Here is a 24,013-nt window from a genome sequence, read left to right as displayed (position 1 = left end):
ACATATTTTAAAGGAGCCTCCTCTTCCAGGAAATATGTGCTCCAGTTTCAGTTCCCTTTCTGCAGAACATGGGTGGTAGCTTTTAGCGCCCATGATTTCATTGTAGGCCACAGAATTATGGATTTTTCTGGCAGAACCCTATGCTCACACTTTTGAGTGTAAATTTTCATCATTCACTTAAAAAGAAAACCCCACATTATCGCTGGGAGGGGCTTAGAAAAGATTAAAAGCACAGAAAATTGAAAACACCCCACGCCAATGGGCAGGGCTGTGTGATGAAGGGAAGTGCAACAGCAACAACAAATGAACTCTGGGGTGTTGCTTTGTTTTTCCCCCCCAAAACCATAATAACTCACCCATCCCACTGGAAAAAACCCTGCCCTTTCTTGATGCATCGGCAAGAAGGGCCTTTCCAGGGTCTCTGTTGCTTCCTGTAAATGATGTAACAGAAGGCACCAACACTTGGAGGACGTGAAGAAACGTACAGTTCTCTCTCCGCCTGTTGCTAGGATTCACAGCTATACCCCACCGCTTTCTGGGGCTTCGGCTCCTATTTTGGCTGTAGGAAAAAAAGAAAGAAACCTTGTTGCTTCCAGGCTCTCTGCATCAGGCTCAGGCAGCTCCAATGCCAACCCTTACAATATTGCTACAGTCAGACATAAAATCTTAATGCACAATAGTGCCTGGAATCTTACATTCTTCTGAAAAAGGTGAGTCCCCAGTAGTAAATGAAATATTAAACATTATTAAATATGAAACAGCTAAACCTGGATTCCATTAAAATGAATCTTTCATGGTTTTCCTGGTTGCCTTTCTTTCCCCCCCTTTCCCTTTTTTTTCCCAGGGAGCACAGTGATTTGTGAGCTTTTATGTGTCCTTTTAAAGACAGAAAAATCACAGGTAATTTAAGTCTGTTCTATTCAGATTTATCTTAGCTGCAAAACAAATCAAGGCTGTGAAACTCTGGCGTGGTTGCATCTATCTGACTGAACTATTCAGCAGCCCATATCAAAGGCTCACCTAAAGACACTCTTGTAATGCCTGCTGACATGTGCCACCTATTTAGAAATCTTGTACCCAGTAACACACTCCACTTTCATTTAGAATGGCTTTAATCTTCCACCATATGCTTAAAAAAAAAAGCCCCTCTTTTCTTATTACATGGGATATATTTAGAGCTGGTTTTGTTGCTCCTGCATGTTTGCCTGGAGTTAAGCTGTGACGGAGGTGAGTGCTCATGTGGGAGATGGAAACTGGGCGTGGAAGGGAATATCTGCAAGAAAAAGCTTGAAATTTCATAGAGCTGCCCTTAGATTGGTTGATCACACAAACATGACTGGGGTTATGACTATGCTGATGGCACAGGGAAGTCAACAGGATAAGCCATGACTCAATATTGTTGCTGTATTTCATGACTGCAGTATTTTCACCTCAAAGTTCATAAATATATGGTGACCTGCACAGGATGGCTGAATCTCTGCTACTGGAACAGAACAAAGGTGTATCATTCCCATTCCATGTGTTTATGTCCCTTCATTCAGAACTGAAACCCTTTCTGTTATTATCAACTTTTGCATTTGAACAGGATGGGTAAAAATTTTTAAAAGAGGATGGAAAAAAGAGCTCTTTGCTTTGCTAATGGGGTGCCAGAACCTGGCTCTTGTGTGAGAGCATTCCCTCACTCCAGAGGGTGGGGAATGCTGAAGAAAGCAGAGTCTGGTGGGAGGTTGCCTCTCCAGTAGACATCTTAATTCTGGACTCTTCTGGCTGCTGCATTATGGTCTCCAAAACATGCATGAATTAATCTACAGACACATTTCTGGGCTGGAAGGCAATAACTACTAAGAAAGATGAGTTAAAATGGCAAAGAAGGTAAAAATCCATTAATTATTCAAGACTACTGTTCCATTTTGTGCAAAAAGCCTTTCTACCTTGCTTTCCATTTTGCTCTCCTTGGGTCACTTCCGAGGCTCAGCGAAGGAGATTTAAATGGACTCCCCCTCTCAGGAGCTTGTGCTCATGACTCTGATGATTCCTTTGCACCCTGCTGGCTTTCACATCTCCCCCTCCAGCAAAGTGGGGCCCTGCAGCCAAGTGGGAGAACCCACTGTCTTCTCTGGTTCAGATTGTGCCACTTCATAGATTTCTCAAAAGACTAAACTGTACGACGTCATTTTCTCTCTTTAAACACCAATGTTTTCTTTTTGGTGTGTTTCAACTTCAGCTGAGATGGCAAGGGTACCCCACCAGCAATGGCCTGACCAGAAACATAAGCTCTTGGTCTGGTTTTGTAAGGACTTTTTATGCCTTCTTCTGGCCTGATGCCCTTGGGATGGAGAGCAACGAATCCCAACTGCATTATTTATTTATTTTAATGAGCTGCCTTTGGCCAGCTCACCCTTTCACCACAAAAGATTTCCAGTTGCCTCAGAGCACCAGAAAACATGTTGCAAACTGCTATGAAGCTTAGGCATGAACATGTCAAATAGGTGATCCACATGAGAGTAGATAGACGTGACATTTAGTAATCATCTTTCTTGGACAAAATGGGGCATTGCTGTCACTTTAAGTAAATCTCAGTCAAGTTTCTGGCATCTTACCATGGGGGAAGCAGGAGGCATAACAGTAAATTTCTCTTTAAAAAATATAAAAGATCAACCTTGGGAAAAAAAAAAAATGGTTGCCAGAATTTAAGGTGTAATACCTCATCCTGGCTCAGCCATCCATTTACTTGCTGCTGATATCAATATGTCACTCTTAATGTTTACTGATGTTCACTTTATAAATGATTTTTCCAAGCTGTCAGAGTATCTGTCACCGGCATCTCTTCCCCCTCTTTGCCTCTCATCCCCTTTAATAAAGATTAATATCTCTGAGGTTAAGTAAAAAAATCAGATACTACTTAAATCACAGCATAGGTCTGATATTTCAAAAAGATGAACATGTAATTGCTGAGATTATGTGAACAAATTGAATAATTCCTAACCTAAACGAACACAGTTGGCTTTTGTGGGGTCAGTTAATATCAGTGCATGTTCCAATAAATTGTATATTGTGCAGGCATTTGGGCTTCTGAAGGTTCACCCACTGAAGAACTGTAGATGTTCAAAGCCAAAAATCGGTGAGTTTAAGTTCTACAGCCCCTGTGAAGTTTTAATATGTTTAAAAGACATGCAGAATGAGGATTCAACAAAAATATGGCACATTGGCTTTCCATATTTATAGTCCACCAGTGACTTCTATATTAAATGGTTTCAGTCTATGAGTCCAAACAAGATTTTTCAACCTGTCACTCCCGCAGCTCAGCCTGGTATATGAAATGCTAAACATGTTCTGGCTGCTTTGTACATCTTCCTTGACAAACACCTGGAGTAATGATTCTAGAATGAATATTTAGCTGGCAATTTTATGGATGAAGCACAAACCAGTCATTTTGGCTTTGCAATGCTAAGAGCAGTGAACATGCATTTGGCTTTTAAATTGCAAGATGCAACTGGGAAGACACGGTGGAGTAGATGATGGACTCTTCATATAAGCTGTATTGCATGTGGCTCAAGTAAGGTTTGCCTTACCAAGAACTGCAGGATCAGACCAAAACAAGATGATACTTATGAACCAAAACTTACAAAACTAGAGGTCAAACTTAGACCCATTTTTATGACCACTGCCTTTGCTGTGTATGTTGGATGAACTTGTGGTTAAGAGTGGAACACAAGAGATTCATGGCCCAGCTTAGACAGTTTCCTGCAGACCTCCCACCCAGGCTGTGTGGATCAGGTGTAATAAAGGAGACAACACCTCAAAAGGGACTTCAGCCCTTCTTCCTTATCCATTTACCTGAAATCCTTTCGGCTTTGGCACTCCAGCTTTGGGTGTTAGAACTCTCTGATACCTGCAGCAGTAATTCTGCATATACTCAGATTTACAGCAGTTTTGATGAGGCTGAGCCACTCAATTTGTGCTTTGTACATCTGATCCATTGAGGACTTGCACACAGAGGCTCTTCCACTCTCTTCCAGGTACTGTCTGCTGAGACTTGTCTAAGAGCCGCTGGAGATCCAGGTCTTGTGAGTCTGGGAGGACCCAGACCCACCTCCCTGCATGGGGCAACACCCTCTTCTGTAGGCTGTGGGTATTTTGGACACTTGTGGTGCTGACCTGGCTCCTCTCCATCCTGTGTCTTCAAGAAGCATCCCTGGAAATGAAGAAAAACTTAAGGACTCACTGGATCATGAATGGAGCACGAAAAGGATTGTGGTTTTGATGAAGGCACTTCTTTAGGAGTGGAACATTTTATTTCTGTTCAGTGCTTTATCCAGAAGCAGTTTGACATGAATTGTTAGATTTAACCCTTAAGCTCTGAGTACAGCCCTCCTCCCAGTGTCAAAGGTAACATCCCTGTTGGTGTCCATCCTACAGCCTCCTCTTTGAGCAGGTACATTTTGCTGTGCTGTGAACTCACTGTCAGTGACAACTGCAGCTCCCTGACTCTGCAGGGATGGGGCTCTTTGAGAGGCAGATCCCATGCAAAGGGCACTGATGGTGTTTTTCAGTTTCACACAAAAACTTCCAAATATTGGCAAGCTACAAAAAAAGGGTAGGCACCAAAAGCTGATTCCTAAAGTGAGAATTATGTGCATAATTCCTTTCCAGTGCACCAACAAAACTATTGTGCTCAGAAGATGAGTCTGAAACTGCCTTTTGTTGTATTTTGTATGAAGTTGGATTTTCTATCTGCAATAACCACCAGGTGATTTTATTACTAGGAACAAGATTATTTTACAATAAAAGCAAATATTCTGGTATTTTAGCAATCATATTACAAAGAAAAACACTTCTAAATGTTGCAGGAATATTATAATATGTCCTAAAACCAGCTTAGTTTTGACTCACACAGATTGATATTTGCACTATTTTACTGTACAACACTGTTTTTCTTACACATAAATTGTTTCTTTCAGCTATAACTAACTTGATTCTCCATGTAGCAGGATTTGAGACTAGTAAACCACGAAGAAATTTTACACTGCAGACTGCAGCAAGCAGAGGTCTCTCTAGCAAAGGCATTATTTTACAAAATGATGGATGTGCATATTTATTTGCTCTGTGACTTCCATGTCAGGTTTGTCATATTTCCTCAAATTACTAGTTAAACCAAGGTTTTGTATTTTGTTTTGTTTTTGTTTCTGCCAAAGCCTGCAGGCTCAATATACCTTATAAAAATCAAGCTGTAATTTATCTGCTCCATAGATCATGTGTAACAATAATCACTCTGGAGTCTGTGCCGGGTTTGGATGTCTGGCTTTGTTGGAAGAGATGTATGAAGTGAACAAAAAGCTTCCTGATTTTCATACTCTGTAATAAACCTGAAATATGGAGAGAAGTGAAACACATATTTAAATTAAACTGAGGAATCATGACAAAGAAGGAGCACAGAGAAATACATGCACACCCAGACACATATTATGCAATGACACAGTATTATTTCTCTTACCAGATGGACCTCTACAAGTTCTGTACACTCTATGTCTCTGTACAGCAATCAAAGCAGTGAAACAATTTTCACCCTGAACTTGGAGTCATCAGAACCGTGAGTTGTCAACTTGCATTTTGCAGGGACAAAAAAATGTGGGGACCCCCAAATGGGTTCATATTCACAGGCACTACCCACAATGGCTGAGTGCTACTTCACACTAAATTCACTGTGCAGTGTTAATGCTTGTTTATCATACACGTGGGTGATTTTGGAAAGGCCATAAGCAACCCTCAGAATTTTTTGTAGATCTTTGCAAAAATAATAATAATAATAATAATAAAAGGATGAAATTATTAGATGACCATTCTAACCATATACAAACAGGTAGAAAAACCCACTGAAGATTGTTGCATCTTTAATTCCCTCCACACCCACAGAGTCCTCTGGGAAGGCAGGAAACAACATTAAGATATTGAAATATTTTTTACTGCCCTGAGTGGGCAGTTCCTCCCACAGCCAAACCTCCTTTTGCAAGGCATTGCTCTCCCCTTTTTGTTCATCACAACACTAAAAGGGTAAGTGGTTCATCTTTCACCTCCCTGCCTGGGGATGGGCAGTGGGACCAGAGTGGAGGCTCCTGCCAGGGCCACGCGTGTCCTTTGTCACTGCAAGGGTTAATCAGCAAGGAAAACAAGCACTGGGAAAAGATTTCTGGTCCACTGGCCGTAGCAACACAGAGCTGCAGCGAGGCCCTGGCATTGAGAGCAGAATGTAATTTTAAAATTAATTAATTCTCCGCAACGCACTTAGTCGGAGAGCTCTGGCTGAGGAGAGGAGGGGGTTCCTCCTCTGCTCCCCAGATAACACCCTGCCTGGATCTGGATGGATAAAACACATCTAGGGATGCGCTTCCAAAAGACCAAGATCTGTTTAGTCTGCAGTCTGAGTTACAGGGCAAATCTGATTCTGCCTCCAGCTCCACAAAGTCTCTCTTACCATATTTCTTTTTTTATAAAAAAACCCCCTAAATCGCAGTGGCATCTTCATTAAGAGATGCAACAGAAGCCTGGAAGAAGAGATTAGCACGTACCAGAGTGACAGGGCTGCTGGGAAGGGGAAAAAAAAATAGACAACATCAGTGCAATGTACCATTAAAAGTATGGAGTGACAGATGACAGTTGGTCTGTGATGGGGTGATTCAGCTAAATGGTAAACAGAAGGGCGAATTCTGATCTGGCTTATGCCAACATAAACCTTGGGCTGCAGAGGAGCTGCTCCACGTCTCTAGGACCAGAGTGGAGCCCATAAAAGCTGTGACTCAGCCAGATAATCTCTGACAACTGTTAGCACTGTGGTAAATATGGCAACGTGGCAGGCTGGAAAAGGGGCTAAAAAAAGTTTCACTTCCACACTTCCAAAGCGAACTGTTTCAGAGATTTTTTGTCTCCAAACAACATTTGAGATCTCTACAGTAATAATAGAAGTGGTTAGGAAATACTGAGGTAAAACATATTTTTTTTTCCCCCCCAGGTTGGATGAAATATTTTTATTAAAGCCAAATTAATGAACGTGCTGAGCCAATGGGTTGAAAAGACAGTTATCCCCATAATTCCAGTCCCTCTGGAGCAAACCTGATGGACACTTTACACAACCATTAATGGTGATGTGGTGGACAGACACTAACTCATGTCTGCAGGAGATAGACAAGGAAAGGCTTTTAAAAGGACATATTTGCGAAGAAAATCTTTAATGTTTCTTTTTGCTTCAAAAACACATCTTCAAAGAAAGGATCTCATCTAAAACATATGTTCCCTCCCTATGTGGGCAGGCTTGCAAACACTAACGTGGGACCGAACAAACTGCAAATTAGAGCTCAAGTCTTATGGGAGCCAAAGTTAAACTCTCCCATCTTGCTGCTGAGGCTTCCTCCTGATAAAGCTGCTCCTTCCTGATGTTAGCACCGAGATGTCTGAACTCCAAGGGATGGATTTGGCCTGTCCTGCCTCCAGGATGCCTGAACACTCTTGCCCCTTCACCCATCAGCACCATCTGGCACCACATTGTTTGCATTTGGCAAATGGCAACCCTACAAACTAACGGGATGTGAATGTGTGTCACGTTGCTTTGCTGATTAAAAGAGTAAATTCCCTCTTTTTCTGTCTGTGGTTTCAATTTGTGAAGTGTTGGTGTTTTAACTTCAGTCCACATAGTGCCTGGTTTCACCAGCAAGCTGCTGTGGTATCTCCCGAACTAAAAATAAGCCATTTCTTGTGTGAAATGTGGCATTTTTCCTATTTTAGGTGGTCTGAAAGGCAGATAAGCATAGAGATGTGAAGTTCTGGAATTTGCCTTTGGAGTGCCTGGACTAGGTAGAAAAGGCTGTGAGAAGGGCCCATCCCATGGGGAGGCCACCACAGCAGCTGCATCACCCCCCGAGGCTTCAGGAAATTTAGGATCACTCAGCACCATTTTAAGATTTGGGGGAAAAGTTTTTGTATTAAGCAGAATTATTTCCTCCTGTGAGCCTGACTCAAGGTGGCAGTGAAAATGGGTCTAGGAAATAATGCATCTTATATAGGAAAGCTACCAAAAATATATGGATTGTGGAAATATTCTTTGCTGAGGAGGGAATTCAGATTTTACTCCTTTTACTGCATTTTATTTCCTGTGTCATTACAGCAAACACAAGCAGATTATTCCTCAGCCACAAAAACAGTTGCAGTGAGATGCTGCAGTTGAAAAGAACAAAACAGGCAACAGTTCAACATTCTCAGTTAAGATAATTATGATAATATTAATGGATATTAATTTCTGTTTATTTTACAAATATTAGGAAACTAGTTTTCAAATTCACACCTCACCAAATGGTTTACAACAATGATTTGTTTCATTAATTTTATCAGCTGCATCCCTTGTTTTTTTTATAGCACTTTCTTAGCTGAGAGACATTAATCTCTGATAGAGCCTGTGCAGAGGACCCAGGCTGATAAATGCTTGTGTATAGGCTGCTCACCACTGTCAGTTTTTCAATTTGCAATGTAGTTGGGGCTCATAATACATTTCCGGGGTTTTTATTTTTATTTTACAGAAGCCTTGAAATTTTTCTGTGCATATTTTCTCACTGTTTTAACATACATATGAGCCCTCAGCATTCAAATGTCAAATTCTGTGTGATATGGGTTAGGTAATAAAGACTATGGTATTATTTTTAGAATACCTATAAAAATAACTAACACAGTTTAAAGTCATGTCTTAGTCAAATATTCAGTGTAGAATTGTTTTTTAACTGCATTCAGTATCTGGTATTTCTGAGTTTCTCAGTAATAAATACAAAATGCTAAGGGAAAATGAATAGGAAAATATTCTGCATATGCTATATTGACCTTAAATTCAAAATGCAAAGATTCTTGTACCACGTGTTTGGTTGGTTAAGGAGAATAAAATGCGTTAATGCTTACACCTGGATGAAAAAGGGTAGCTTTCCAGTCCATAATCAGAAGGTTGCATCCATTGTTACACCTCCCAGCTGATAAACTCCTCCCCAAAAGGAGTGTGTAAAGCCAAGGCAGGGCTGGAGGTCTGCAGGGCCTTCCTCCAGCTAAGGGCAAGCCCTGGGTGAGGGTTGTGCAGGCTGAGGAAATGCCAAGTGGTTTTTTCTCTGTCCCTCCCTGTCAGTTTGCTGTGAATGCTCCACTGGATGCTGAATTCTCTGCTAAAAACTGGAGATGGAGCTAAAATTCAGGTCTTGTGACTGGACCCCGCTGTACTGTGCTGAGTCTGGTGTCTGGAGAGCACGGACAGCAAGGAACTAGTGCGGGAATGTCAGTGCTGAAACACCACAGTTAAAAAATGGGTGCTGCTACATCCCCTCCCTTCCTCCCAGGTTGCTGGGCCAAATTTCTTTATCCCTTTACATATAACTCAAACCCAAAGAAGTCAATAGAAAAACCAGTTAACCAGACCCTGACTCACTCCTTGGCTTGGCTTAAACTCCAGTGTTGTGGAGTTAACCCATGACACACGTCACTTTACCTTCATGTCTTTCCCCAGAGCAGACAGGGAATCCTATTTTTCATATTTCTTTCCCAGGACCTTGGCCAGATGAATAGAGGTCAAATATGTCAAGCTGAGTCTAAACTACAGGAAAAAAATGAGCTGCGTTTCAACCTTTTCCTCTAGCAGAGTGACAATATAATTCATGTTTATATTCCTGCCTTTGCCACCGTCCTGCTGTTTGACCTTGGAGAAGTCACTTCATCTTTTTGGACCTTCATTTCTCCTCCAGCTCGTGCCTTTTGTCTCTAGACTAATATGGGGCAAAAATAGACAAATATCTATGGGGCAAAGCATGGCTTGCACTGTGCATTTGCATTTCTACTACACGGTGTTTCCACCTCCTGGACCTGACATCTCGGGCAAGAGTTAAGGAAAATAATATCAGCACAAATTCAAAGCATGGGATAAATGTAAAGCAAGGTGCTGTCTCCACACATGCAAACAGACAGGGTGTTTTCAGTATTCTTTGCATGTTTAAGACGTCTCAGAAGAATTTGTTCCCAGCCACCCAAATTAGCAGGCAGCACTTGAAGGCAGAGCAGCGCCGTGCCCACCAGTTCTGCCATGCAGCAGGAAAAGCCAAATGCTCACACTGCACTGAATTCCTTCAGATTAGACCAGGAGCTGAGCAAACGTGAAATGCCTTCACTCAAGAGAAGCTCCCATTTTTATGGAGAGGTTTGGCTGCCTCCAGACTTAATTTCGGGATCCAAACACTCCAATTTTCCCCATAAGAATGTATTCAAACACCGCTCGACTGCTATTCTTCTCCCTTGCTGCAGAGCTGGGAAGTCATCATGGCTGATGAGGAATCATTATAAAGTTGACAATTTGCCCCTTCCCTTCAAAAAACCTCTGCAGAGCTTCATTCCTTTCAGCCCACACTGACTCTCATCCGAAGCCTTCCCTGCTGCTCGAAAGAAACCTAAAATTTCCCAACTGCAGGATTAAACCCATCTTCACCCCCTCCAAACAAACAAATAACAAAAGAGGGGAGAAATTATCTCTACAGTAGGGAGATGAATGTAAAGAGCTTATATGTTAATCATTAGCAAAAAAAAGAAAAAAACCATCTTTAGTAAGAAAGAAAGAAAGAAAAGAAGAGATAAAGGGGGAATATGGACATTGGAAAAAGAAAAAAGGCAAGGGCAGGAAATAAAAAGTGCCACTGTTGAGAGTGTTATTTGTCTGCTGTGTGAGAGTGGCCAGAGCCCCGTTCGGACTGGAGAATGGGATTATTCTAGTTTTAAACTCCCAATTGTTCCTGCAGTGAGTCCTCTGGGTCCCAGCTCTCCTGCATCACTCTGGGTGGGAGCCACCCACCCTCTGCCCCTCCATGGCCCTGCAGAGCCTTGCAGGAATGCTGAGGGCTGGGAAGGAGGGAGGAAGGGCAGTCCAAAACCAGCACCCCCCCCTGCGATTTGCAAGCCCATGACCTCCCTCATACCCATCACTTATTCAGGCATCTGTTTCTCCCCGTGATGATTATTTGCAAAATAAAGGCGGATTTTTAAAATATTTATTATTATTATTATTGTTTTATATTTTTGGGTATCCCTGGCCTAGAAGGAGTTAAAGTCATTATCTCCTCGATGTCCACCGCAGCACCACATCCCTGCTGAGCTCCATCAGAGCTGCTGGGGCAGTGGCAGCGATGACTTCACCTCGGTGCGCTGCAGCATCGCACGGTGCCCAACTGCTGGAGTTTGCTAATTTGTGTGTTTTCACTCGAGGCCTGCTGATTCAATCATTTTAAAGATGCCCATTTCTTCCAAGCCAGGGATTTTATGACTCTAAGGATTAGAAGCTGTTATCCCAACAAACCCTGGAGCTCTAAATATTCTGATTTTATGGTAAGCTTCACTAATAAACTGTTTAAAACATATGCTAATTGTGTTTATTGTATTCTTTAATTATCATATGTATCATTAAAGATGTACTATCCCGTTTGGAATCCTAATACCTAATGCCCTCCTTTTCCTTTTTTTGTTTTTGGTACCGTTGCACACTACTGCATTGCTTTGGAAAAAAAAAAAAGGGGAGAGGAAATAGATATATATATTTTAACAAGGAAGCTTATTTTCAATTTTCATTGTTTATTTAAGAGTACAGTCTTTGAATTTAATTTGAAATCTCTCTCCTGAAGAAAGGCAGGCAGGGAATGACATAACAAAACATGGCATTCCGTCTCTGTGCATTTTATTCCTTAATTCATTTTTTAAATATGCCTCCCTAATGTCTATTATGCTTAGTTTTCTGTTTTCAGACTGCTCAAAATGATAATTTGCCCAGCCTAGATGGGTTACAAAAGATCAGAATAATTGTCCCCTCATTTTTGTTATATCTCATTATTCTTATCATACGTACACACACTCACACACACCCCAGCACGTGCATAATAAATAAGTGTATTATGTATATGTACTCACACCCGTGTATACATTTGTATATTCACACTTATTCCTGTGCCAATTTTTCCCCAATTAATTAAGAGTTGTTTTTCCAAAGCAGAGATACCTGCCATCCGAGCTGTGTGAGCAATTTTCACTATTTTGAAGGCTCATCTTGATCCTGAACGTGGTTTTATCCCTTTGCTTTAAAATGAGGGTTCCCCTGCATAATAAAATCCTCATATTTAACATTCAGGATATATCCCACTCTCCTGACCTGCTCCCAACAGCCAGAACAATGTCTTCCAGCTCTGGTCGCTATTGATTGCAGTGGCCCCTGCCCTGATTCCTCTACTGGTTTTATTTTATTATATATATATTTTTTTTTCTTTTCACCTGAAAAAATGAATTTGCATTGCCATCAGGGCGTTTTGCTCACTGCTCAAAGAGAAAACAGCAATAAAAAAATCCCAGCGTTTCTCAGCTGCGCAAGTCAGGAGAAGGGGAGGAAGACGCATGTGCAGCGAGATCGGTCCTTGGTCATCAATATTGCAGATGAGAATAATAAATATGTGCAGACACACACCAGCAAAACACGGGCAAACACGTTTTTCACAGGCTCCTTCTTCCTTACAATGCTCGTGTGCTCCAGCCCAGACCTTAAAATTCTTTTCTCCCTCCCTACGTTTGAGGGATGTCCTGGGAAAAACACATTAATCCCAACAGAGAGTTGTGTTCTGATGAAAAAGAATGAAGCTACTGGGCTGCTTCACTGTTAGTGCAGCAGGGGAATTTGCTCTCAGGAATTTATCAGACTGTTTTTTTATTTTAGTTGGTGAACAGTGTTTCCTTTAGGTACCAGATGTTAATATCACCTCATGAATGAAACCACTTCTGCAAATTGAATAATGTCATTTGTATTCACTCACTCTAAATAACATTGAAAAGTGGCAAAACTGCTTATGTTAAAGTTAAAAATCCTATTTCCAGGCAAAAGAGACTCTGCTTGGGTATCCAAGCCATGATGAAAAAATGGGATTTGGATTCTGATGGAGGACTCTAATAAACCTGTTAAATAAGTGTAGCATTGGGCCAAAGATACTAAAAAGACCATATAATTTTGAATCCTAACTATTGGCAACCAACATCCTATACATCCATATCACATAATACAACACTTAATGTTGGGTCAGATTCTCTTTATAGGGGTGCAGGGTGAATTTGGGATAAGCTGCCTGCACATGTATGGCAACTTTTCACTTGCTAGGGTCCCTGAGAATGGCACTATTTGTTTGTTTTGCCTTTTTGGAGACGTTGGTTTGACATCCCAGCCACAGGTGTGCTTCAAGCTGCAGGAAGAAATAGTGGATTGTATCCTGTCAAAATAAACCCACCGTGGTTTCGAGACATCTCAGTCATGTGCAGCCCACGGCTGGTTTTATCCACGGTTCTGTGGGTGTGATATTTGGGGTGTTGGTGTGTCTGGGGATGCTGGGGGAGCACATCCCCCCTGCCTGTACCAGCCCAGCCAGCACAGCTCTGCCCTTGCTGCAGCCCCTGGAAATGATCATTTTGCACAGCCCCCCCCCAAATTAAAGCATCGCCCTCTCTCCCTATTACACTAATGGATTTTATGCTACTTTTTAAATTACACTGTTTTCAAACAGGAATACATTTGAATGTCAGACTCTAATACCCAAATATAAATGTCAAGACCTCTGTACATCTCTGGCACGTAGGAACTAATTTAATCATCTCAGTGAAGCGATTTCAGTTCAGACAATCACTTTGTTCGAGTGGAAGGGGTTATGAAGAGGGTGCACAGTCGCAGGAGAGTGTTTACACACTGTTTAGGGCCACGCTTTCTTATGAAAAGAAAACAAAGATGTGCATTTGTTCAGGAGTGGATATTCCCAGACCCTGCCCAGCTGATGGCGACTGAAGCAATCGTACCTCGGGTTCAGAAAAATGATGTGTGCACAGAAAAATATTAATTATTGGGGAAAAAAGCTGGGGGGAGGGGGAGGTGATGGAATTTTTTTTTTTTTTTTGAGGGGAAAAAAAAAAAGGACAGTCTTGTGAAATCTAGGCTGCCTGGTCAGCGTGTGCTGCTGGGCTCCCGAGTGGGTGATCCCACCGGCTGCATACATGGATAACACGAACGCGGGAGCAAAACCTGCAACAGTTTTACATATGGACTGTGGGCCTCCTGCTTCTAAAATTCAGCTTAGATGGTTTCGTTCCTCCCTTTTACATATGGCATTTAAAAAAAGGCAAAGGCAGTGCAGGCAGGTTTTTTCTGAAGGGTAACTGCTAAACAGGACTAGCAGAAGGAGCTTATTCCCTACGTGGGCCAGCTACCCACAGCAGTCACGGTACTCAACCATAACCCGTGGCTTCAATCTGTCCTAGGAGGCAGGAAAGTTCTTCCTAAATTTCAGGGGTAGTTCGGATTGGCTCCAGGCCACTGCTGTGCAAAGACTCCCATCAGCAGGGGCACAATGATTGTATGGGAAAGAACAAGGAATATCACAGCTCCTTTCTGTACTTTCTGGAGGATCAGGGAGGCTTGTGAGGATGTAGCAGAGAAAGATGGGAAAGAGCAAGGGGAAGGGTGGATGAGGGCCTGGAGGCAGAGGGAATGGGATTGCAGGGTGACTACAGGGACAGTTAGGGACTGCAGAGTTAATAAATGAAAGACAGGGATCAATCCTGCCTGTCCATGTGTGCAGGGAATGTTTGACAATGTCCTTTCCCTGTGCGTGCCATCACCTCCCGAGCTGCAGCTCGACACAGTCTGAGTGGGAGCTGATCCAGGTCCTGATGAAGTTGTTTGGAATAAGCATGGATTCGGCGCTGATTGCATTTGCCTGTCTTGAATTTAAAGCTTTCAGCCCTAATTCTGTCTTCAAAACAAGCAGGATTAAAAAGTTTGGGCTAAAATAATTTTGCTGCTCTATCATGCATCCCCAAACAAAACAAACTAAGAGAATAATCAGGAGTGCAATCCATTTTGGAGAGCTTTGGTGAAAGAGGCTTAATTTGTTGGGTTACTTGTTACAATTAGATGCAGTATAGATGATATCAAATTATATTAATAGCTCTAACATTTTCTAAGTGTTGGTATGAAAACTGCCCAGCCTTGATAATGAAAACATGCACAGGCGAGCTTTGTAAAACAATCAAAAATCAATCCCATGTGTCAAGTTGAACATATCAATGAGACAGTTTGCAGTCAGAGGGTTTTCTTATGAAGTGCTGTCAACAGTCAATGCTACACTTGTCTGATCCGTCCAGCTTCGCTAAGTGGAAATATTTCTCTTTATATTAACCCAATAGAAGGGAAAGGAAAACCAGGAAAATGTAAGCCACGGTAATTCATCTCAAGTATCCTGAAGGACAATTAGTGACAAAGGCTGGCGGTGGTAAGCCTGCTCTTTGGTTGGGTTTGGAGATCCGGGGCTGTAATTATTGAGCCATCCCGCTGAATAGCACAATCAATGCTTGACGGCTGCGTGGCAGCGCCGGTGCGGCAGCTCCAGCTCTTGTGTAAATGAAACGTCAGGCTGGGGGGAAAAAAAGGGGCCATTGTGTTTACCCGCGCCTGGATTAGCTTTTAGCGAACAATGAATTTGCAATCGGCGCAGGGCGTTTTTTAATGGTGGCGTCGGGATCTTTCTTAACAGGAGGCTCGGCTGATGGAGAGGGAGGGAGGGAGGCAGGGGCTGGTGAGGAGGAAGGATTCTGCCCGTGCTGTGCAGGTGTGAGGGGATGGGGTGCCCGCATCCAGCCCCACTTCCCAGCAGTGAGGTTTGTCCCAGCCGGACCGGGGTCCTCGGAGTTGGCAGCGGCCACCCAGGACCAGAGCAGAGGGACCACGGTGCAGTCTTGCCAGGCTTCACGACTGGCTGAGCAGGTGACATGTTTTTGCACCCGACTACACGTTTTTCTGCCCAAAGGTCCTTAAACCTCCCCTCCTCTTGGTCCCTCGAGCATGGGTCTTCCTGATTTATAACCTCAGGGTTTGTCCCTCTCCCTCTTCCATAGTATTTTCATTCTCTCCCTCCTTCTCTTTCAAAAATAAGCTTCTCTCCTGCAGCATCAAGTTCAAATCCCTTTGAATTCCTGTCTAACTTCTCACGGACACATCTCTATTCTTGTCATGTCTTACTTCCTTCTTTCACAGCAGAAATATTTATCAAACTGTTCTTCAAACCTGCCGACAGCTTCACTTCTCCCTTCAGTTTTCCCAGCACTGCTCCCTGTATTGCAAAATCATCCCTTCCTCTGTGCACTGAATGAACATTCCACTCCAGCCATGGATGTTCTAGGAGAGTTTTCTGAGGGTGTGTCCAGAGATGAAGGACTCAGACAGATTTTTGTGATTATTCAAAGTTATTTTCTAATTCTCTTTTCTCACCAATTGCAAATATTCCAGGCCTGGACACTGTCAGGGAGGGGACAGGTATCCCAGTGCCTCACTTACAGCCACATGCCAGAGAAGCAAACCTGCACTGTCAACACACATGAATATTTACTTTTTGTGGACTATAATGCTCATCTCTCCAGGAATATCAAGGTAAATAAATACCTGCAGAACACACATTACTTTGTGCTTGCCTTTACTGCAGGGTATCAAACCACCCTGGTGAATGAAGCAGCCCTGGCTGTGCTAAGCCTGGAGAAGACAGGTGACCACAGGAAAGGCTTTGGGAATAATGCATTTGCTTTCTTTACTCAGGCTTCTTTCAAACATGTTTTTGCAGCCAACCTGTTCACCATAAATCCCTCCATAACAAGATGAGGCCCGTCCTGCCCACACCCCTCCAACACATTAAACTCCTGTCATTAAACTCAGATAGTTTAGTCCCATATTTCTTCCTCCAAACACAGCACCTGCTCATCCATAGAGCAAACCCAGGCTGGAGGTCTGTAAACTGCTCAGGGCAGGCACCGAGTTTCACCCATGAACCACCACCACACACCTCCTCAATGGAAGGCAAACTCTGCAGATGTAATTGATTAGTAACTATCAGCTAATTACAGGGTAATCACATGATTATTTTTGCTTTGCAAACTGAATAGTTGCCATGAGATTGAATAATTGTGCGGGGCAATTTTACACGGAGGCACACACGAATGCTGAGCAAAACCAGGCAGCCTCAAGGCTGCAGAGCTTGCAGGGAGGGCCATTTTATTCCTGTCACTGTGTAAGTCCAGTGTGCACATCAGTGCACCGACTGCTTCTAAAGGGATATTTGAATCCTATGCTCTAAAGTAGAACTGAAAGATAAGAAATTGCTCCACCAGCATTACTAGAATTAAAAAAAAGCCCCCAAACCTTTGGCGAGGCAGCATCTTTGCAGGTCTGCCAGCCCAAAGGGAAAATGCAATGCTTCTGTCCCTCAGAGGAGGGTTTGGGCTGCCCATCTCCCGGGAAGGCAAGGAGGAGAGGCAGAGGCAGGGACACACTGCAGGAGCACATGCTGGTTAACCCCAGGAACTTGTTTGCCTGCAGCCCACGTAGCCGCCGCAGCCACAGCCGCACCTGCAGTCGAGTGCAAAGCATCTCCCTCCCCTCCCAAAGCCTCGCCACAAAACATAGAGGTGGTGGTTGGAATAATTTGTCCCTTTGTAGCTTATTAAAATTTTGGTATTGGCAGGAGAGTCAATCAAATCCCTGCAATGCAACCCAAATATTTTCCCAGATGGGTTGAACATTGTACCAGTAAGCAATTGAAAAAATGATTTTCTCTGTTGGCAGTGTGATTTGAAAGGCACTCTAGTCTCTGAATGTCTGTTAGATGATTAAATATTTCAAGCCATTTTCAATGTCACTGATTCAGATTAATCAAATATTGAAGAGATGGGGTTAAAGCTGGAAGACAAGTTCTCTTTGGCCTCTCAGTATTGTGGCATCAAACCTGTGGGATAAATGCTCACACACAAGAGGCCTGTATTTTCTAAGTTTAATGGAAGCATCAATGCCTCCTTTGCCAGGGAATCCTAAACCTTTCTAAAGCTTCCTACATCTCAGGATTCCTTCAAAAAAACCCTGGAACTATTAAAATAGGACCAACTGGGGAAAAAACCCACACTTCAGTGCTTCAGAAAAAATAATATAAAGAACCACCATACGTCTGAATTACACAAATGCCTGTAATGTCTGTATTAATTTCAGTTTGGCATTAGAAGACACATTTCTATATGAGCCAAGAGCCAGCAGAACGTACATGGGAATATTTTTAGGTTTTGTCTAGGAAAAATTAATGCAAGAGACAAATGCCATAAGCACATTCATGAATTTACTTCAGGGATGCTTCAGATTCTCAGCTGACGGAGATGAAGGGATCTACCCCAGCTGAGGCTTCAACTCCTTCTGGGGAAATACTGTTGATGTCAAGTGGTCACTGGGCACCGACCAGGAAGGAAGGAAGGTGGAGCAGGGAGACTTTGTCTCTTTGTGTTTCTTCAGGAAATAATGAAGGAAACATAGTAGAATATATCTGTAAGGCCACACTGCTATTAGAGATCTTGGGTCCAATAAACACAGCTCGAGCTTCACTCTTGCATTCTGCTATTCACTCCGATGTGCTCAGAAGCTGACACTGGAGGCTCAGCCCAAGGCCCCAAATGAGCTAAAAAATGTTTCTGTGCAGGAAGAAAAGCCTCTCAGAACCTCAAAACCCTCACGTTGGTTTTCTCAAGGAGCTGCATGTACTCACAGCCTGATTTAAAGGGAAATACAAGGAAAAACCCCAATTCTTTGCTGGCAGGAGTGTTTTCTCTCCCAGAAGAAAATCTATTGGTAATGCTGCATCTACAATTAATTTTGAGTGAAACTGAAAGCTCATACACACTCTCTGATCTGAATCTGGGAGAACAGAGATACTTTGCAATCATTTTCATCGTGCCCCTTGCTACTCCCACACCATGTATTTCAGGGTGCACCAGCTCAGCTTTCTGTAGTTTCCAGGTGAACTGGAAAATATATGCATCATGCAAACTCTTTTTTAAATGTCTCTGGATTTGAAAATCCCAGTGGTTAAACTAAGAAATGTGTTGGAAGTAGAAAGGAAAGGTTGAAAGCTGTAAGTGAGAAAAAAAAAAAAAAAAGGAGGAAAAATCAGGGTCACCTGGTTACAGTCAGACAAAAGCCACATCTCAAAAAATGTACCCTGTAATTTAGTCAAAATGGAAAGGACAGGAAAAAGGTCAATATTGTTTTAAATGAGACTAACAGCTTCCTTTATGTAACGGGTGAACTCCAGTGTGTTTCCGGATGATTGGCAATTTAGCTGCTCAGGGAAAAAAAAAGGTTAAACTTATCAGCACACAAAAGTGCCAGCAATTTATTTCTGTCACTTTCCTACAAATTAACCTATTTTAAGGCATTCTGAACCTCATCAGCAAACCCAGGTGTGGCTGGGAATGAGGGTCACCACCAGGTCCACGTGCACAGGGAAAATGTGACAGCAGCCCCGAGGAGGTGGCAGCCACACAAAGGAGCTCTTGGAGTGGAAGATGAATCTGACGAGGAGAGGGTTTATACTTACAAAAAGTAAATAAATACTCAATGCTGTCCCAAATGAGCAAGGGTTGCTCAGCCCAAACACTAATGTGGACCCCAAGGTGTGATGCTCTGCATCTGTCTGCCAGTGGGAAGGTGTAAGGGATGGATGCCCCAGGGGTATGAGCTTACAGAGTTCTATTACATCAATTATGAACGTGGGTCCTGCCCTGATCAACCCCTGGTTTTGAAAAGCAAAGAATCTGGACAAGCAGAGAAAAACACAACTCTAACCCCATCCCCTCACACACCTTTGCTTACCCAGCTCTGAAACCCTGTCATGTATGTGCACAGAACTGGGTTTCTCAGGCTCTAATCCCTGGAGACAGCATGGAGAAAGCACCTTCTTTGCAGCTGCTGCATCAGTCTGCTCTGCTGTCTGTCTGTCTGTCTGTCTGTCTGTGGTGATGAAGCCAGTTATAGCTCTATGGACAAACACAAGGTTGGGGTCCCACCAGTGGTGGCATCCCAAGCAGAGGGGTCACTCAGAGCTTCAGTGTGTGTGCCCAGGCAGGGGGGTTTCCCATCACCTTATTCTTTCACAGAGCAGTTGTTGATCAATCTCCATTGATTTCCCCCTGAGACTGGTTTGGATCTGTGCTGCATCCTTCACTGGTGGAGTGCCTCAGTGGAAGGATGAAGTGGGACTGAGGAGCGGGTGGGACAGAGATAGCAGCAGGGGTTGGGAAAGGCTCGTGGCATCACAGCTCCATGGAAATGGTATGGATAGAGGCAGGGAGGGGGCTGAGTGGGAGGGCAGGCTCAAACGCACCTCTAAGAGCCTCTGAAAGGCCCAGATCCCCACAGCAGGGGAGAAATAAAACAGAGCAGAAAAGCAACAATTTTTTTTTCTTCAGTTTATACGAGAGATACAGGCTTCTACTACAGAAACCAGCTTAAAGGAGACCTTTAGCACTAACATTTTCAAACAACAGTTGGTCTTTCCTTTCCATGCTAATTACAGCCTTTCTGAAAGTCCAGGGCAGGACCTCCCATCACTCTGTGTGCACTGGGGCTGGACAAGGCTCTCCCACACAGCACTCTGCAATTTCAACAGAAAATAGCATAATTAATTTAAACCTAATAACTACAATTTTCAAGAGGACCCACATGAAAATCTGGTGGATTGAGGCTCCTGTACCATTCATGGCCAGAAGTTTTCATGGCCAGAAGTTTCCATGGCCCTTCCTTCACTGCAAGGTGCTCAGTGATCTGAAAATTGGGTATTTTTACCTGGTGCTGCCTCTCAAAGGGGACATTAATGGCTTTGATCTAAATCACTGAGTCTCACAGTTGATAATGGTTTTAATCAAAGCAGTGGCTCTCCTTTTAAAACACACTGAGTAGATAAAGCAGCATCTTTCAATATCTGGATATTTTTTAGAGTCGATTTTAAATACAAGGATGCTTGACTGGCTGCTCTACACCATAACAAAGCTCTTAACGATTGCTTCAGATACATCCGCAGGTGAATCTGCCAGTGAGTTAATCAGCTGAAGATGCTTGACACAGTGATATTTTGATCTTTGGGATTTCTCTGAACACTTATGGGCCCTTTTTTTCCTTCTCTGAATACTTAAAACATCATCATCAGTGGGTGTCCTTCATACACAGATTACTCTACAGCTTAATACTGACTAAGAGCAAAATGCTGACCTCAAATTAACAGCAAAGACAAGACCCTTGTAAAACTTACAGGAGTATGATTTTAATTCAGACCATTAAAATATTTCAGCTTCTTCTGCTTGATCCTTTATGTTATTTTTCTTGAATACCTGAAATACCTATTTTAATCTGCTATAGACATCATTACCTCTGCCATTACCTCTTGTGATACAACTCTTGCTCTCATGATTACTCCTATAGACAATCAAGAAAATAAGTGAAAACATGAGTTATTTTCAAATAGTGGTGGTAGGCTTTAAAATTTATCTTTTATATCTAATTAATACAGATTCATTATCTTTCAATAAAAGTTGCAGTCATAATAAGAATAAAATTTGAAGTAAGTAACATCAGGAGGAATGGGCTGTCGATGCCCAACTGTTTTAAGGGTCATGTACAGTGCCTGCTGTAGGGAGCTGGTAAAGACCAGTTTAGGGAGAACATTAGAAAGCCTTAATTTTCACTTGCTCTTTTCCCCCTCTGGTATGAGACAGTCAGGAGGCAGCTCATGTTAGAAAAAGCATTAACTTCCAGAGGCCTTTAATAACAGCCTTCAGTGAACCTAGAAATGCTAAGAGGGACAATTTTGCAGTCTAGGGTATTTGAATCAGTAGCTTTTCATATCACAGTTGAGGCATAAATAGTCATTGTATCTGCTGAAATTATTTCGATCAACTTATGTATTCACCAAGTGGTGTCACTACCACCGTTCTCCACCGCAGTGCTGGAGGAGCTAAGATTCGAGGAACTTGACAGGATAATTAAGTATGAAAGCAGACTGGATTTAGCAGGACCCCAGTGAGTCAACAATCCCGATTGTTTCATCATCTTGGCTTTGTGCTGTTCATATCTTATCAGATTAGATAACAATCTGGTATAGCTACGAGTTGAATTACCATGTTGAACTGCACAGTTAGACCACATGAAAAACATCAATACACATTTAAATAATCCCATTTTCAAACTCAGATAAGAAATGGCCAGCCTCTACAAATCAAAGACATATCCTCAGGCTAAAATAAAGAGTGGTCTGATTACCTATTCAGTGATATCAAAGTGCAACAATCAGATGCTATTGCCAATATGACGCAAAGGGTCTTCCAGCGGAGCAGAAGCACAACGGTATCCTGACAGCAAATTTCAGAGCTAAAATTCACAGGTGGCAAATCTCAAAGGTGAGGAAAAGATGTAGCCAGGTAGCTCCCAGGTAGCTCCCACAAAATGGAAAGTGTCTCGTAGCAGCCTCCTCCTTCATGTTCCTCCCTGCAGCACTCACAGAGCTGTCATTCTCAACCTTCAATGCAGAAGCTTGGAGGGTCTCCTGGCAGCAGGTCCCCCTTTTTGTAACCTTTCTGTTACTCTTCCTGGACACAAAGTCTGTTACCAGCACACACACACACAGTTCCTCCAGCCTTGTCTTCCCAAAATCACCTATGCTCTCCCAGAACTCCCATTTTACAGTCTTTTCCACTGAAGACTCCCCACTGCCATCTGCAGATGTAGGTGGCCAGACCGTGGTACCTATAGGAGCTTTTCCTGCAGCATCTCTGCATCTGTATTAATGGAAATGAAGCTATTTCTGATTTGTCCTGGGTTGAGAAGAGAATTAAGCTTGGAGAAGTTAAGTTTGAGATGACCATAAGGTCCTTTTAATTACAGTCACAGTTTCTACTACCCTGCCTGACCCTGACACCCCATGAGCAAAACTCTGCACTAAGAACCCCATTTCTGAGAACGAATATCAAACTAAAGAAACATTAAACAGGGATCAATTTCCTTTAAGCACTACCAGTCATTTCCCTTCCTCCCTTCTTTCCCCACCCCTCACACGTTATTCTCTGATCTCTCATGCAGCTATTTGCAAACTAACCATTAGTTGTCAGTCTCCAGCCGTGCACTGCCGAGCAGGCAGCCGGAGCATCCTCCGGGAGAGAGACCTGAACCTGCGCAGCCACCGGCACACCCGGAGAGGACACGTGTGACCCACCCGAGCAGGGAAACACTGCCCCTAAACAAGGATGCCTGGAAATAACTGAGTCATGATCCTAAAACTGAGCCCTTCTCTTCCTGCTCTGCTCTGCTCCCAGCACGGAAGCAACCGGCTGATGAGCATCACGGCCAAGAGGATGAGCTGAATTCCAGACGTGCCACTGAAATCGTGGCCCCTGTTGTGGCAATGTCAGGGTGGAGGGAACGACGTGCTGAATCAGCGTTGGGCTGGGGAAGGTTTTTAGCCTTGAATTTTATCACTGGGAAGCAGAAAGAGCTTGGGGAGGGACATTAGTGGTTTTTTCCACATATTTGGTGGATTATTTTCAAAGTTTCCGTTGCTGGAAATGCTTTTTGATCATGATGTTCTCAGACAAAACAGTAAAGGAGCACATATTTCCTGTACATATCCCATCCCTGGAAGTGTTCAGGACCAGGTTGGATGGGGTTTTGATCAATTTGGTCTAGTGGAAGGTGTCCCTGACCATGACAGGGGGTTGGAATGAGATGAAAAATAAGGTCCCTTGCAACCCAAACCATTCTAGGATTCCATGAAAATAGCCTGTTACATTTTATATTTTTTTCTGAACTGGAGAACTCTCATCTGTGTTTGCTCAGAAGCTCTTGGCCTGCAGATTAGGTCCCATAGCAAAGAATATCTGCACATTTCCAGAGTAAATGGCAGCTGACCTGGCAATGAGCATCATCCTCGTGATGAAATGAATCTGCAAGATGGAAGTTGGGATGGTAATAAATATGGGCTGTGGATATTCTGGGCACTCATCTTGAAAAAGAACAGAGTGTAGACTAATAAGAAAGTGTCAGAGTGAAAATAACTTTGGTGTGCTGATGCTGGATGAAGATGTG

At 43.0% G+C, this 24,013-nt stretch overlaps 2 long non-coding RNA genes across 4 annotated transcripts in view; both read right to left on the bottom strand.

Moving 5' to 3' along the window:
* Positions 1 to 24,013, bottom strand: part of LOC126639125 (uncharacterized) — a 186,666-nt gene that overhangs the window by 19,936 nt on the left and 142,717 nt on the right. For both annotated transcript variants that reach the window (XR_007628754.1, XR_007628755.1), the window contains one exon: positions 357 to 559. This is a non-coding gene — a long non-coding RNA (uncharacterized LOC126639125). The remainder of the gene's footprint in view (positions 1 to 356; positions 560 to 24,013) is intronic.
* Positions 20,373 to 23,162, bottom strand: LOC126639128 (uncharacterized). 2 transcript variants are annotated; one of them, XR_007628758.1, is made up of 3 exons: positions 23,028 to 23,162; positions 22,196 to 22,710; positions 20,373 to 20,534 (listed from the first exon to the last, which is right to left on the bottom strand). It is a non-coding gene; the product is annotated as an uncharacterized LOC126639128 (long non-coding RNA). The 2 variants fall into 2 exon arrangements; XR_007628757.1 differs by having other exon boundaries at positions 22,196 to 22,303.

This window comes from Myiozetetes cayanensis, unplaced genomic scaffold (assembly GCF_022539395.1).
Source record: "Myiozetetes cayanensis isolate MyiCay16 unplaced genomic scaffold, myiCay2020 scf19, whole genome shotgun sequence".
NCBI classification, from domain to species: domain Eukaryota; kingdom Metazoa; phylum Chordata; class Aves; order Passeriformes; family Tyrannidae; genus Myiozetetes; species Myiozetetes cayanensis.
The sequence above is the reverse complement of the archived record's forward strand: the minus strand, read 5'-3'. Positions and strand labels throughout refer to the sequence as shown.